The sequence below is a fragment of the Sus scrofa genome, chromosome 18, assembly GCF_054392235.1.
Source record: "Sus scrofa isolate SSC_HxYL_T2T_F1_AM1 chromosome 18, Sscrofa_HxYL_maternal_Yorkshire_Landrace_v2.0, whole genome shotgun sequence".
Lineage (NCBI taxonomy): Eukaryota > Metazoa > Chordata > Mammalia > Artiodactyla > Suidae > Sus > Sus scrofa.
In genome coordinates, this window is record NC_139400.1 from 20,954,331 (window position 1) to 20,969,226 (window position 14,896).

Below are 14,896 nucleotides of genomic sequence, written 5' to 3' on the forward strand. Positions count from 1 at the left end.
TGAAAGAGAAAAAAGAAGCAGTGGTGGTTTATCCTACCTTCCGGGGACCACAGCTCCTCTTAAAGGCCGTTGTCATTGTGAGGTTTTAAGGCTTTAAACACCTGCATTTTAAATACCTGCATTTGAAGGATTTAAACACCTGGAGGCCTTTGTCAGCAAAAGCGCCTGAGCACTGGGTTGTGAGAACATGGAGGGGGTGTAAAAGAAGATTTCCCCACATTTCTCTGCCCATTCAGAGTCCCTTTCCTTCTGTCAAGCCAGAGTTCACAGACTCTCCCAGGGCTGTCTCTGCCTGCACCTGTTGTCCCTTTCAGGCTTTGTGCTGCCTGGAGTCCAGACCCAGGTTGACTAGAAGTCAAAAGAGGAGAAAGCTCACCATTAGTTGGATGGGTTTTGTTTTTTTTGTTTGTTTGTTTGGTTTTTTCTCTTTTTTGGCTGCCCGGAGGCATGTGGAGTTCCCGAGCCAGGGATCAGACCTGAGCCACAATTACAGCTATGCCACAGCTGCAGCAATGCCAGATCCTTTAACCCACTGTGCCGGGCTGGGGATTGAACCTGTGTTCTGGCGCTGCAGAGACACCACCAATCCTGTTTTGCCACGGTAGAAAATCCCGGAGGGTACTTTGAATTCTGGTCATCTTCCCCCCCTCTGCTGCTCTCTTTTATGTTTCAGAGTTCTCAAAGAGCTGCTTTAGGAATTCTGTCCAAGTTTTATAGCTGCATTCATTGGGGGAGAAAGAATAGTGGGTGCTTACCCACTTTACCCAGAACCAGAACTTCTCTACTGCTTTTTTTTTTTTTTTTTTTTTTTGGTCTTTTTAGGGCTGCACCCACGGCATGTGGAGGTTCCCAGGCTAGGGGTGGAATCAAAGCTGCAGTGGCTGGCCTACACCACAGCCACAGCAACGCAGGGTTGGAGCCATGTCTGTAACCTGTACCACAGCTCATGGCAAAGCCGGATCCTTAACTCACTGAAAGAGGCCAGGGATTGAACCCGTGTTCTCATGGATGCTAGTTGGGTTCATTACTGCTGAGCCACAATGGGAATTCCTCTACTGCCTTTTAAGCAGAGAATTTTCATGTTTCCTCGTTTTACCCACTATGCTTCCTCAGAGAGTCCCATGGCTAAACTCAGCAGAAGAGCTATGCACAGAACCCAGTGAATTTTGAACTACACCCAACAAATGTTAAAAGTAGTATGTTGTCTTGCCCAACACTTACGCTTTAAACATAAACAAGATGTTTCCCAATGCTAAACTGTGTGGATTTGTTTGTTACCTTGGGAAAGGCAGAGTTAGACTTAGATCCTTGAAAAAAGTATGAATTGTCATGTTTGATCACAAGCTGCATATGATTCAGCATTCTAAAACTGCTTTCAGTAAGTGAAGGCTTCTTGGTAAAGGATGAAAGCAAATTGAATTTTGCTGTATAAAGAAAGAGAGTTTTACTGGAAGAGAAATAGTTTTGATATGTCTTTTTTTTATGGTTGTCTTTTGGGTTGAGTTTAAGAATTTTATTGCTAAGAAACAACCAAGAATCTTTAATCTTCATGATTGAAAAAATCATAAATTGGTCATAGGTGGTTTCCTATTTGTATGCCTCTTGGCCAGGGAGGGAAAGTAGAAAATCCCTTGAAGTGCTTTCTAAAAATTCTATAATTCTGTCCTCCAACTGGTCACATCAGAGCTTTCTTCTTAACATTTTCTTGAATTTGTTTAATATGCTCTAAGAGGTCTGTTTATTTTGTTTATTCAGTACTGGCCCTTTAATTAGAAAAGGAGACTGGGTCTGCTCTTTTCAGAACCCTTTCTCTTTTCCATTTTCCCTTCAATAAACTTTATTTGACCACACCCTGGACTCGAGCAGGGAGTAGGATAAACATAGCCTTGAATGGCTCTGTAAACTATTAAGTTTACCGCTAAAGTAGCCAGGAAGGTCCCCTAGGTGTGGTTGGCTTCGAATTAAGCTTGGTGGCTAACACACCACCTTCAGGGGACCCTCAGGATGGATAGGAAGGACTCCTGGACCAGTCGAGCCTTCAGAAGAGGACTTCATCATGCCTGGGGAAGGACGATGGGAAGATTCTGACTCATGGACTATAACTTTTGGGTCACAATTTCTGGACCCAGAAACCATTAGTGAGGGCACTAACAGGGCCTAAGCATTCAAAAAAGTGTGAATGTATTTGTTATGAAGGCTTCTGTTGTTATCATTGTATCCCTGGGTGATTATCCCTAAATAGTAGGATTATAGATACAATTTTTTTATTGGCTTGCTTTGTTTTCTGACTTCTTTCCTTTCCTTTCCATTTCTCTTTCTTTATTCCTTCTTTCCTTTTCTTTCTTTCTCTTTCTTTCTTTCCTTCCTTCCTTCCTTCTTTCTCTCTCTCTCTCTTTTTCTTTCTTTCTTTCTTTCTTTCTTTCTTTCTTTCTTTCTTTCTTTCTTTCCTCCTTCCTTCCTTCCTTCCTTCCTTCCTTCCTTCTTTCTTTCTCTATCTCTCTTTCTTTCTCTTTCTTTCTCTCTCTCTCTCTCTCTCTCTCTCTCTCTTTCCTTCCTTCCTTCCTTCCTTCCTTCCTACCTACCTACCTACCTACACCTGCAGCATATGGAAGTTCCCAGGCTAGGGGCTGAATCGAGCTTCATGTCCAGAGGGATCGAAGACAGGAGGTAGGAGAGTCTTGCCTTGGGACGTGTCAAGGACTTTATCCTTAGTAGCAGTCAGAGAGGCCAGCCCAGCCCTGTACCCCCTGGGTTCACTTGTACCTTGCTCTCAGCAAGAACCCTGGCAGATTTTTTTCATTTAGCCAGAGAGAGAATTTGGGCCTGATACTGAGTTGTGATCAAATTTAACATCTTGATAACTGTGTGTGCTAAAGATAGCAATCATTCCCATCCCATAGATGAAAAGACTGAGAAGAAGAAACATTGGGAAACTTGCCTCAGATCATAGGCTACAGAGTCAAGAGCCAGGGCTGTTTGAAGACAGCATTTAAGTCATCAGATTCTGCCATCAGTATAACCTCTGATCTTTTCTGTGCATGTGTGTTTATTTTTCTACATATAACTTAAATGTTGTTAATCAAATCATACTATATAAACTTCTCCCCCGTTAAAGAAAACCTTGGAGAATGACTAACACTTCGAATTCCATTTCGAGTGTTTCAAATGTGTGAATCTTTGGTATTTCAGGTTTGCTGTTTGAAGTGTTATTATATGAAAAATGTCAGAATGACAAACTCTGGTTAAAAATAAATGCCAGCGCAGCTAAAGACGGTGGCGAGTCTTTCAGGCTTGTCAGTCATGGTTTCGGTCTGTGAAAGGGGCCTGTGGGCAAGGGTCCTGCTCGCATCCACAGGGGATGGATGGCGCCTGTGTTCCTCCCTCTGAGAAGGTGAGGCTGGCTGGAGCATCTGGTGTGGTTATGTAAAGACGGAGTACATCTAGGACTCCCTGAACATTTAAAATTGTATCTCGTAGCTTTTAAAATTTATTTTTAGAGATGAATTATTCATATCTGCGTAGGTGTAGGAAACAGTCTTGCGAGTCAGCACTTCTCGTAAATAAAAGGTCGCTCCAAAATTGAAGCCCATGCTCACCCAGGTGTTGGCTTCGGGGGCAGGCACGAGGCATAGTGAGCTATGGGGGTAAAGAGGGATTTGTAGAAAGGTTTGGGTACAGTCTATTGGGTAGGACAAAGCGGGGGAGGAAAATTCATGAATTTTTTTAACCAAGATAATTTTATAAAATTAGAATTTAAAAATCTGACCTTAGATGTGACATGAATCCAATAAACACAACAGTACAATTCTTTTTTTTTTTAAGATTATTCTACATTCCTTGACTTTGAGGAAGAGAAGCAGAAATTAGGGTCTGGTAATCAGTGTTAGCAAGCCAGGAGAAATTCCCAAGCCAGGTTGGAATTTTGGAAAGTGAAAAATTGGATTCCGCTCACTCTTATGTATCTCCCCCCACCCCCATTTTCGGCCTCCCAGTGGCATGTGGAGCTCCCAGACCAGGGATCAGGTCTGAGCTGCAGCCTCGACCTAAGCCGCAGCTGTGGCAGTGCTGGGTCCCCAACCCACTGTTGGGGATCAAACTGATCAAATCCACTCCCCAGCACTCCCAAGATACCACTGATCCTGTTGCACCACAGCGAGAGCTCCCTGTTACGTATCTTTTTATCAACAGTACCTGTAGGATTAAAACAAAGTGTGTTAGTCCTTTCAGTGCATCTTTTTAGTAGGCATCAGTATTAGTTTGCTAGGGCTGACATAACCAAGTACCGCAGACACAGGGCTTTAGACAGTAGAAACTTACTTCCTTGCAGTCTGGAGGTTGGGGATCTGACATTGAGAGTTTGATAAAATTAGTTTTCTCGAGGCCTCTTTTTGGCTTATAGAAGGCTGTCTTCTCCCTGCGTCTTCACACTGTCTTTCCATCTTCTTATCTCTTCTTTTTATAAAGACACTGATCAGATTGGATTAGGGGTCACCCAAATGACCTCATTTTAACTCAGATCATCTTTAAAGACCTTATCTCTACATGCAGCCACATTCTGCAGTACTGGTGGTTGGGACTCAGCCTGTGAAGTTGGGGGGCTCACACCCTCGCCCACAATAGCAGCATACTAAATAAATTTGAAAGGATTTCAGATTTTTTTATTGTCAGCAACTGTGTGAAGATTGAGTTTCGTGTATGTTACATGTTATGATCGTTTAATTCTTTAAAATCCTTTTTAAAAAATAGTCTAAGGTGCTGAAGGACATTGCTCTTTTATTTACAGCAGATTCTAAGTATTATATGGGTACCCTAAAGTTATTGACCTCTCTGCACCCAAATTCATTTTCTGTAACATAAGGTGGTTAGCAATATGAATGTTAAAGTATTGTTTAGATCTGAACTCTTAAAACATTATCATAATAAAAACAGCTACAGAAATATGGCCGTAAGAGTTCCTGTTGTGGCTCAGTGGTAGTGAATCCAACTAGTATCCATCAGGATGTGGGTTCAGTCCCTGGCCTCACTCAGTAAGTTAAGCATCTGGCATTGCCTTGAGCTGTGGCATAGGTCACAGATGCAACTCGGATCCTGAGTTGCTGTGGCTCTGGTATAGGCTGGCAGCTACAGCCCCAATTCAACCGCTAGCCTGGGAACTTCCATATGCTCTGGGTATGGCCCTAAAAGACAAAAAAAAAGGAAATGCAGGCTATAAATGGCAAGGAGAAGGCATAATTTTGCTGGTCTCTGCAAATAAAGGATTCGTTTACAAATGGACTCTCTACCCCAAAGAAAGAAACTTTTAGAAAATAATTATGTCTTTAAAGAAACCATTACAACTGGGATATTATTAATGGAGAGAAATAAGAAAACATTTCAGTTTTTACTCCAGCCCTGCCCTGATAACTGATAGTATATTCTGCCACAGAATGAGAAGAACATATCAGTGGTAAAGAAATCTAGACCTTTGTTTTGAGTCTTCCTTGAGGGCGTTTATTTTGGATTGCTTTGCTGAGGTGGTAATGAAATGCAGTGTACATTTCATTTCCAGGAGAGTTTCTGTTGAATTAAACCAATGCAATTGAGTTTTCCTCCTCTATCATAATACCCTGAAACACTTAGATGAAATGAAAAGTGCATCTGAAACGACATAAAAAGAAAATACTTGTCAGTGCTAGATTTAATTAATCCCCAGAACTCATCATCACATTTTATGTCAGGAAATGGAAATCTGCTAAGAATGCAGCAAAGTACAAAAAGTTGTAACTAAGATATTTGGTTAAAATGAACGCAGCCTTGGAAGAATTACAAACGGAACAGGAGGGGCCAAAGCTTTGCAACATTTTATTACGGAGAACTGTATTTTATTTTCCTTAATTAATCATTTCGGCTCTACTGCTCTCGAGAGGTGATCTATATACTCTAATTGGGGCATAAATACATCTTTTAGTCTGATGATATTTTGTTGCCCAGGCGAAGTAAAACAATTACACTCTTCTTCCTTGAAGTAAAACAATTACACTCTTCTTCCTTGAAGAAGAGTCTTGGTTCATGAATATATTAGGGTACTGCTTTTGGTAGAGACCTGATCTACTTTAATATGATATGTGAGAGGATAGAAAGAAATGGGACCAGAAGTTATTTATTTAAAATAGCTATTTAAAATACCCCACAATATTTTCATGTTGTGTTATGACATTCTCAATGGAAACATTTTTTCTCTCATTGTTTTCTTTTTCATATTAGTAGCAGTAAAATATTAACTAGTTGATTAATATTTCAACTACTTAGTTTGCATTTGTTTCTTCATCATCATCCCAGTAATGTGTCTACCACTGAAAGTTTGTCTGAAGGGACTTTCTTTTCTCCAGTTTACTGTCACATTTTACAAAAGTTATTTTTATTGATGAGTAATTGTAGTAATGATAGAATTGTATGGTTTTTACAAGCTCTGTTCTAGCCAAGGGTGCTGAGTCTGTCTATGCTTACACTGTCAAGAAGAATAGTGCCAAAAAAAAAAAAAATCCTTAGTCATTGGATCAGGAATTAGAGAAAGATGATGAAAAGTTTCCATTTAATTGGCTGAATTTGCTGAGTTGGAGAGGAGGGTTGTGTTTAGACGATTCTCCGATGCTTGCTTCTTGGATTTCTGACAAGGAAACCTGGGATGGTGGGAACACATCTGTGCTGTAAGTGGGGGGCAGAGCTTTCCACCGGCTATAGATTGATGAATAGAAGAGGTATGATGTCTTATCTCTCTCCAGAGCCAAATGCAGCACCACTGAGTATTCTAGACCTTGGCAAGCCATCATCAGCCTGGGAAATGAGTCAAAACATAGCACAGTAAAAGACTACCTGTTTAGAAAAAGCAATTTTGTAAATATTCTTTCTCCGATACCCAGATTTTAGGAAAATATGAGTCTTTTGAGAACATGTTTTATCTACAAGGCTGAAACCACTTAAGGAATGTTTCTTATGTAATGCCATTTGTTGTCAGGACAGTACTTAGTTTTTATTTTCTTGATATGAAACAAAGCAAGGAATCCTCTCCTTACTGAATCTGTTTCCTAGGGATGCAGTAAGGAGAGGATTTTTGCATGGGAGCTTTTCCATAGGAACAGAGCTTGAAATTCCTGCATCCAACCCCTTCTCAAACTAATAGGAGTTACAACATTTCTCCACCTCAATAGACAGGTATATTTATTTTCACTCCATTAATGCTTTATGCATTTTTGCCCATTGCTTTGTTTGGTTATTTTTACTTTTAAGCAATTCTAAAATCTTGATATTTGGGGTTAGCTTATAGCTAAATGTTAAAACATTTAATAAATGTTAAAAATGATATTACTCTAGGTTTGTTTTTTTTGTGTGTGTTTTTTTTTTTTTGTAAAAACATTGTTGTCATGTTATACAGACGCCCATTCAAATGCTTGATTCATCAAAGCTCTTAATTACTAGAAGACGAGCAAATATGTTAGGTTGTAAGCCTAGTTTCAGTGTCTTTCAGGATATATGTGAAAGGCCAGAAATGTTTTCTTCTCTGAAATGACACTTTTTAAACTCTGCAGGTCCCACCATTTGCTCCCTGTTCTTTTCCAGCAAAGAAAGTCAATTTTTAAAAAAAATTGGTTGCAAATAAAGAGGAGGATGTAATAAGAGCAGGCGATGGCCAACCCAAGGGAAGATTTTTCCCATTTAAATAGCAAGTAAACATAAGTTTTTCCCTTTGTTTGAAATATAGAAATTGAAACCTGAAGTGAAAAATGTCTTTCCTTTCTAAGCACATGAAATCTGAAGCCATTTCAATGGCTCAGGAGTAACATTATCCTATTATGTCTCATTGGTTCGAGTCCAGTGGTTCCTTACTCCATTGGAGATAGTGATTAATGGCCCTCTGCAATCAGAGCAGCAAAATTATTCTCTTCTATTGCAGCCTACGGTACTCAGAGTAGCTCATATTAGAGTTTTATGATAAATCTTTATTCATTTTTAGTCCAGGAGACCTTCATTACATGGAATTACTTCATAAAGTGGAAATGATTTTGGCCAAGTGTGATGAAAGACAAGGCTTGAATTCTTTACTTTTCCCATTCTAGCTCTTCTTCAGCTCAGCAATTTGAAATTGTAGAATTCTACTACAAAAGGGCATGTTCCCTCTACTCTGATTTCCATCCCTCTTTATATCCTGCAGTACATTTCCGTTGTCTTTCATCATGATTTTTTTCTCTTCTTTTTTGACCATCCCCACGGCATATGGAAGTTCGCGGGCTGGGGACTGAATCCCAGCCCCAGCTGGAGGTGCGACCTAACGTCATAGCTGTAGCAACACCAGATTCTTAACCCACTGAGCCAGGCTGGGGATTGAATCAGTGCCTCCACAGAGGCAGGCCAGATCATTAACCACTTGCACCACAGGGGGAACTCCCATCAAGATATTTTTATACTCTTTGTTAACTTCAGATGTTATATACTTTTAGAGTATAAAGTAGTATAAAATATTTTAAGTAGGCACTTAAGGTCTAAAACTCCTATTCTAAAAGACTTGTTTTTTTTCCCTTGTTGTTATCCCTAGATGCTAAATCAGCACATTTCAGGGAAGTGGATTCTGCTTTCCTAAGACTTAAATCTAGAGAGGTCCCATGTAGAATTCTTCTCTGTCTTAAGCAGAGAAAGCCAGAGAATCAACTCCGTACTTGGAGGTAGCGGAGCAACAGTAAATACATAAGCGCTGAGATTATTCCTTTTTTGTTGGCTTTAGTAATGGGAACTAGTTTTTCCTCTGAACCAGATTCTCTTGAGTGGTCCTTATTCTGGCCAATGATGCACCATATATTTCACACATGACTTTGTGCAGTGAATAATATGGTCAGTTATCATGAAAAATAATTGTTCTCCCTGCAAAATTAGCAAGTCTGTATGGAAAACAGTGACTTACAGATGTTGAAAGCCTTATATTTAATATACATTGTGGAAAATGTAAAGATAGATAGACATTCTGTTCATTTTTATTGAGATTTGCAGTTTTATATTTGTTTCAAGTGTACAACATAGAGATTCAGAATTTTTATATATTAGTCCATTTATAGTTATTGTAAAATATTGGCTATATTCCCCACACTATACAATATATCCTTTTAGCTTGTTTACTTTATACAGAGTATAAGGGAAGGTAGCAAAATCATCATGTCATGGCCACATTTACGTTCACACTGACTGCTGAGTTTGAAGTGTGATGAGAGTTTGAATAGGTGCACGGGCATAGTCTAGGAGTAAGATGATAGTAGCTTGGTTTTGGTCTGTGAGGATTTCAGTGAGGAATGGTGTAGAGAAGCCTGTGTATTTGAAAGATACTTAGAGGAGGAGAAACATGAAGCAGGCAAAAATTGAGAGGTTTTTTTTGGATTGAAATCCAAGAGAAAAGAGCTTCCAGAAGCAGGGAGTTAAATTAACCACGCTGTGAAAGGCTGTCAAAGGGCGAATTAGGATGAAAACAAAGAAGTGAATTTAAAATGCACACATCAGGGAAAGGAGAAAGTGAAGAGACTGTACAATCTTATGGAGAGAAGAGTCTGAGTTTCTAGGATGTAAAAAAATACATCTGTGTCCTGGGTACCCAGAAGTTGGAACATTAGGTGTATGTGGGATGGTTCCACATAAAAGCCTCAGAAGTGGATGACTGAGTCATTAGTCACTGTAGCAGTCACTGCCACAGAAAGGAACAGGTGGTAAGAAGAATTTGAAATATTGATCAAGGCTCCTGGCCTGTTTCTTTCCCTTTGCAGCAGGAACGATGAAACTGCTGTATCAGTCATTGCTTCACGATGCCACCAAGTGAGGCCACTGCTAGTTCTTCTTTGCTTCTCCTTTAAATGCCAGGAACATGATATTTCACAGAAGAGACAGTCTATAATAACCATATGCTAATTCCACTCTATGCAGTATTCATGTATTACAATTTTGAAAGCTTAGAAATGTATGCCAGTTTCCAGGGAAGCATGAAAATGTACATTTCCGTGTGTATTTGAAGATCTCAAGAAAATTGAAAAATGAAGCTTTGTTTCACCCAGCAGCATAAAAGTGCTTTGATATTTGGTACTGATAGCCTATTTTATTTTTTTAATTACAGATTTTTTTTTTTATCATAGTTGATTTACAGTGTTCTGTCAATGTCTGCTGCACAGGGAAGTGACCCAGTCATACATATATAGCCTGTTTTAAATGTATGAGCCCTGAAGTGGGCCAACATTGCTTTGATATGTGTCTAGCTTGGGTGCTTAAAATTTACATTCCTTTGCCTGTGGTCAATCCCCTCAGTGACTTACAGCCCATTTCCTACCCAAATATTAGAAGAAAGGTCAATAAACAGAAACCATGGAGAGAGAGATTTAGATACTTTGGGAAGAATTTACAAATGCTTCAGAGCAGCCTAAACAAAGATGAGGGCACATCCCTCCTGAACCTCACAATGAGATGGGCATCAAGCAGAGGCTGAGCAGGCATTTGAGGATGGCGTGGGGGGAGTATGGAGTCAGAGTGAATAACAAAGACGGAATTGGATACCGTCTAAGCTCTCCCCCAACCCTGTAATGCTTTGGTTCCATTATCTCGTTAGAGACTGGAGGGATGGCTATCTCAAATAGTTTGTAAGCTGTGCCATATCATACTGGCCACCTCTCAAATGGATGTCTAAAGGAGCTGAGAGCTTGTTCAAATTCCATCACAAAAGAATTAACAAGCTTTCAGAGGACTTTGTTCAGAAAAACATGCTTGACACTAGGAAGTTATATTTGACTCCTGCTCATGTGATTTTTGGTTTACCCTTGGTTCCTAATTCAAAAACTCCTTTACAGTTGATTTCACATTCCTGATGCATTGTTCTCTACTCCAAGCAGGAGACAAAAGAGTTACTAGAGTTGCCGCTGCTGAACTCGGCAGGTGTCAGAAGTGCATTTTAAATCTCTGTTCTGAAGCCTTGGTTCAGTTTGGTTTTACTGCTCAATGCAGAGACCCTCTTGGCTGTGTTCTTGCATAATATCAGTGGTAGTTTGATAATGTCCCAGGGTAAATAAGCAATATATAGGAAGTTTCTATAGAAAAGGCCATTGAGTACAGTTATATTTAAATAAGGCCCAGCTTGATAGCTGATGAAAGGATATGGTGGTGTATGTTTCTGGGGCACCATTATTAAATTAAAGGACCAGCAGTCCTGAAATGGTTTATGGGCCTTTCTGGCAGGGACTTCCTCTTTATTTGTACCTTCTTCCCTTTTTATTTGTGCGGATTCCACTAGAGGTGAGATGCAAGGGAGTGAGAGAGTGTAATCCAGCATGGACTTGCCTCTGGATCTAGAGAGCTAGATGGGCAGAGGACAGCATGGTCAGCCAGCATGGTCCCCTTCCTGTCCCTCCTCCCCCTCCCTTTCTGTTCCTCCTCCCCCTCCCCTTCCTGGCCTGGGCTCCCAAAGAGAAGCGCCTCTAGTGAACCGTTCACAGACGGTCCAGTGTTGGACTGTGCTCATGCCTCAGGGCCATGCGGAATCCCAGAGGCATCTGACTTTCTTGCATTTCACTCATGTATTTGTCCAAAATCGGTTATTGTAAATAATAGAGACCAGGTTCCATTTTAGGTGCTAGAGCAGCAAAGAGGAAGAAGAAATTGTTTTTCATGCCAAGAATTTACACTAAAAGTTAATATTTTAATCGAAGTCCATTCATAAAACAAGAGCCAATTCAAATGAATTCTATTAAAGATGAGTTAGAAATGTATTATATATCTAGGTTAGGACTGAATAGGATCTCACATTACATTTCTTGAAAGAAACTAAAGTTGCTGCTACTATTGTTGTTTCTCCTCCTCTTCCCTCCCTTTCTGTTCCTCCTCCTCCTCCCCCCCTCCTGTCCCTCCTCCCCCTCCCCTTCCTGTCCCTCCTCCCCCTCCCCTTCCTGTCCCTCCTCCCCCTCCCCTTCCTGTCCCTCCTCCCCCTCCTCTTCCTGTCCCTCCTCCCCCTCCCCTTCCTGTCCCTCCTCCCCCTCCTCTTCCTGTCCCTCCTCCCCCTCCTCTTCCTGTCCCTCCTCCCCCTCCCCTTCCTGTTCCTCCTCCCCCTCCTCTTCCTGTTCCTCCTCCCCCTCCTCTTCCTGTCCCTCCTCCCCCTCCCCTTCTGCTTCTTCTCCCCCTCCCTTTCTCTCTCCTCCCCTGACCCTTGTCAACAGATTCAAATCCTGCTAAGGTTTGAGGTCTACTAAATGTTTTTTTAGAGCTATGACTCTGGCTTTGCTATGATGCTGTTATTCAGGAGTGAATTAAAAAGAAAAAAAAGGCCTGTAGAAATCAAAGAAGCATCAGGATGCTAATAATAGTAACAAAACAACAATACATTATATTTGAACACTTGCTATTTACCAAGAATGTGCTTATTGCATTCTATGCATCTTCTGATTTGGAACTCACTATGTTCCTATTACTGGTCCTGTTTTCAAACCAGAAAATGGTTTAGAGAAGGTAACTTCAGAGCTCTCAATGTCAAACAGGTATTAATGGACAAAGTTCAGATTGGAACTGAGATTTTTCTCACTCTACATCCTCCTTTATGTACCATGCTATGCTGTCTTAATATTAAGCAGTGTTACTCTCAGATGTTTCCAATGAAAAGAAGGAATTACATGATGTCATTTGTCTAGAAGTGGGAATAAAAGCACCCAGCTCATCCTCTCCATCTATAAGAGGTGTCTGGGTAGGCGAGTGAGATGAAATCATTCTGAGGGAGACAACAAAGAAATTGATTAAAAGAAATTGATTAAAAGAATAAAGCTTGGAGGCATAAGGGAGGAGTTTGACTCTAATGGATTGAAGGTCTTTAAAGAGTCAAATAAAAAAATCTATTGGCAGAAACTATAGAGCAGAGAGTAATGAGAATTAGATGTAAGTTGTATTCAGGAAGTTGTCTTGATGGCACCACCCCCCAGGATCCCAGGTAACAGGTGTACATAAGTGGATAGGGAAGGTGCGGTCTGGAGATTTTGGAGGCCCTTGGCGATTTTCACAAGAGGTACTTTTATTACAGTTCTTGAGGAAGTCATGTTGGGGACATTGGGAATTTAAGTTCAAAGGCATGAACTTCCACTTTATATAAGGAGCTCTTTCTTGGTGTTTTAGAGGGAATTAGCAAGAAGGTGACAAATTGAGGCCATTGTCCCGATTTTAAAGGGGGTTCCAGGAAACTGGGTTTGGAACCCTGATAGAGAACTTAAATCAATACAGGAGTGGCCTGAAGGGCTAGGTATTGGCACAGAGGCAAATCCGCTTTTACCCAGGTTGTCAGTCTCCTCTGTGCTCTACTAACTTTCTTGGCACAATTTAATTCTAGAAAACTAATGGCAGTGCTGTTCCCCAGACTCCAAGGAATGGTTCCATCATCCTCCACCTTCAGTCACTAACGCATTTTGACATAAAGGGACACAATCGAATTACTCGGCTTTCATTTAATCTCTGTGCACTTTTCTCCCCCATGTCCTAGTTGTCTGTTTTTATATTATCATTTGGCCTGTAAAATACCAAGTGGGAGGAAATCCAGGAACATTGTGACACCAGTCAGGCTAGACACTTGTCCCCAAGGAAGCCCAGCAGCACGTTAGAAGTGTCTCAGGACTTCCTGCATATGCTACAAACTCCTGCAGATGCTAATGTTTATTAGGCAGAGCCTTACCTAAAAGAACAAGTTTCAGAATAATAATTATACTGATAAGAGCCCATATCAAGCATTTGCAGCTTGCCAAACAGTTTTCTAAGCACATCAGCGATGTTGATTCCCTTAATTCTCGTAATATCCCTGTGAGGTGAATACTCTTATTATCCCCACCTTTCTCATGAGGAAACTAAGCACAGTTTCCTGATCATCCAGTTACTGGAAGAACTTTCCTTCCAGTCAGCTCATCTGGCTTGGAGTTTGAGCTCTTACCTGCTTTGTTAAGCTGTCTCCTGCACCTCCTGTTTACACCAGGGTCCAGAGTAGTTCAGAGGGGTTTTCTATCATGGACCTCATGGGTGAGTGCCCTAAGATTTCCTGATGAGCACGGGGCATCATTGGGAGCAGGCCAGACATCAGGTACCTGGGTCTGAAGGCTGGGTGCACAAGCTGCTGCTGCTGGGGAGGTGGTGTGTGTTGGAGGTGGTGGGGAGAATTTGGGAGATGAGAGCAAGAGAGTGAACCTGTAGGAGGTGGAAGGGAGGGCGTGGCCAGTGGTTCATGAGAACCTCTATTCTCTTCCATTCTGGACGTGAAGTGAGATAACGTGAATTCATTGGGAATCTGGAAAGTTGTGTTCAAGTGACATTTCCTGTTGTAAGTTCACGGTGTGCCACCTGTATGTCTGTCGGGAGGACTGATAGGAATCCTAGTTCAGGGGCAGTATGTGTGGCTGGAATCAGTGGCACAGATGAGAAGCTGGGAGGCAGAAGTGTTCAGACAGGGAGCCGGCAGGGATGGATTTTGAGAAAGGTGTCGCACGCTTCTGAGCCCATGGGGATCCCCTGGAGGAGGGGCATGGGCCCTGGTCTGCAGTCGCTCTTTCAGCCTGATTCCCATTCGCCACTTAATCTTGGCACCTCCAGCGCATTGGGCAGATCAGCGCTCCCTGCAGTTCTATCTGCTGTTAATTCAGCTCTGTGCTCCTTCTTAGTACAGACAGTGATGGGCTACCACATTCTATGCTTTACCTGCTCTGCTCACAGGAGAATATTTGCTGATTATAATCTTTGCAGTTCTCCCTGGTGCACTTGATCAGATCCCCTTGGGAGTTCCCATTGTGGCTCAATGAGTTAAGGACCTAACATCTCTGTGAGGATGTAGGCTCAATCCCTGGCCTCTCTCAGTGGGTTAAGGATCTGGCGTTGCTGCAAGCTG

At 41.4% G+C, this 14,896-nt stretch overlaps 1 protein-coding gene and 1 long non-coding RNA gene across 41 annotated transcripts in view; one reads left to right on the plus strand and one right to left on the minus strand.

Moving 5' to 3' along the window:
- Positions 1–14,896, plus strand: part of DGKI (diacylglycerol kinase iota) — a 474,617-nt gene that overhangs the window by 329,376 nt on the left and 130,345 nt on the right. The gene's annotated exons all lie outside the window — the stretch shown is intronic.
- Positions 1–14,896, minus strand: part of LOC110257584 (uncharacterized) — a 170,833-nt gene that overhangs the window by 1,363 nt on the left and 154,574 nt on the right. Inside the window, exons 4-6 of the long non-coding RNA XR_014833705.1 lie at positions 5,463–5,637; positions 4,318–4,452; positions 117–348 (exon numbers count right to left, since the gene is read on the minus strand). This is a non-coding gene — a long non-coding RNA (uncharacterized LOC110257584). The remainder of the gene's footprint in view (positions 1–116; positions 349–4,317; positions 4,453–5,462; positions 5,638–14,896) is intronic.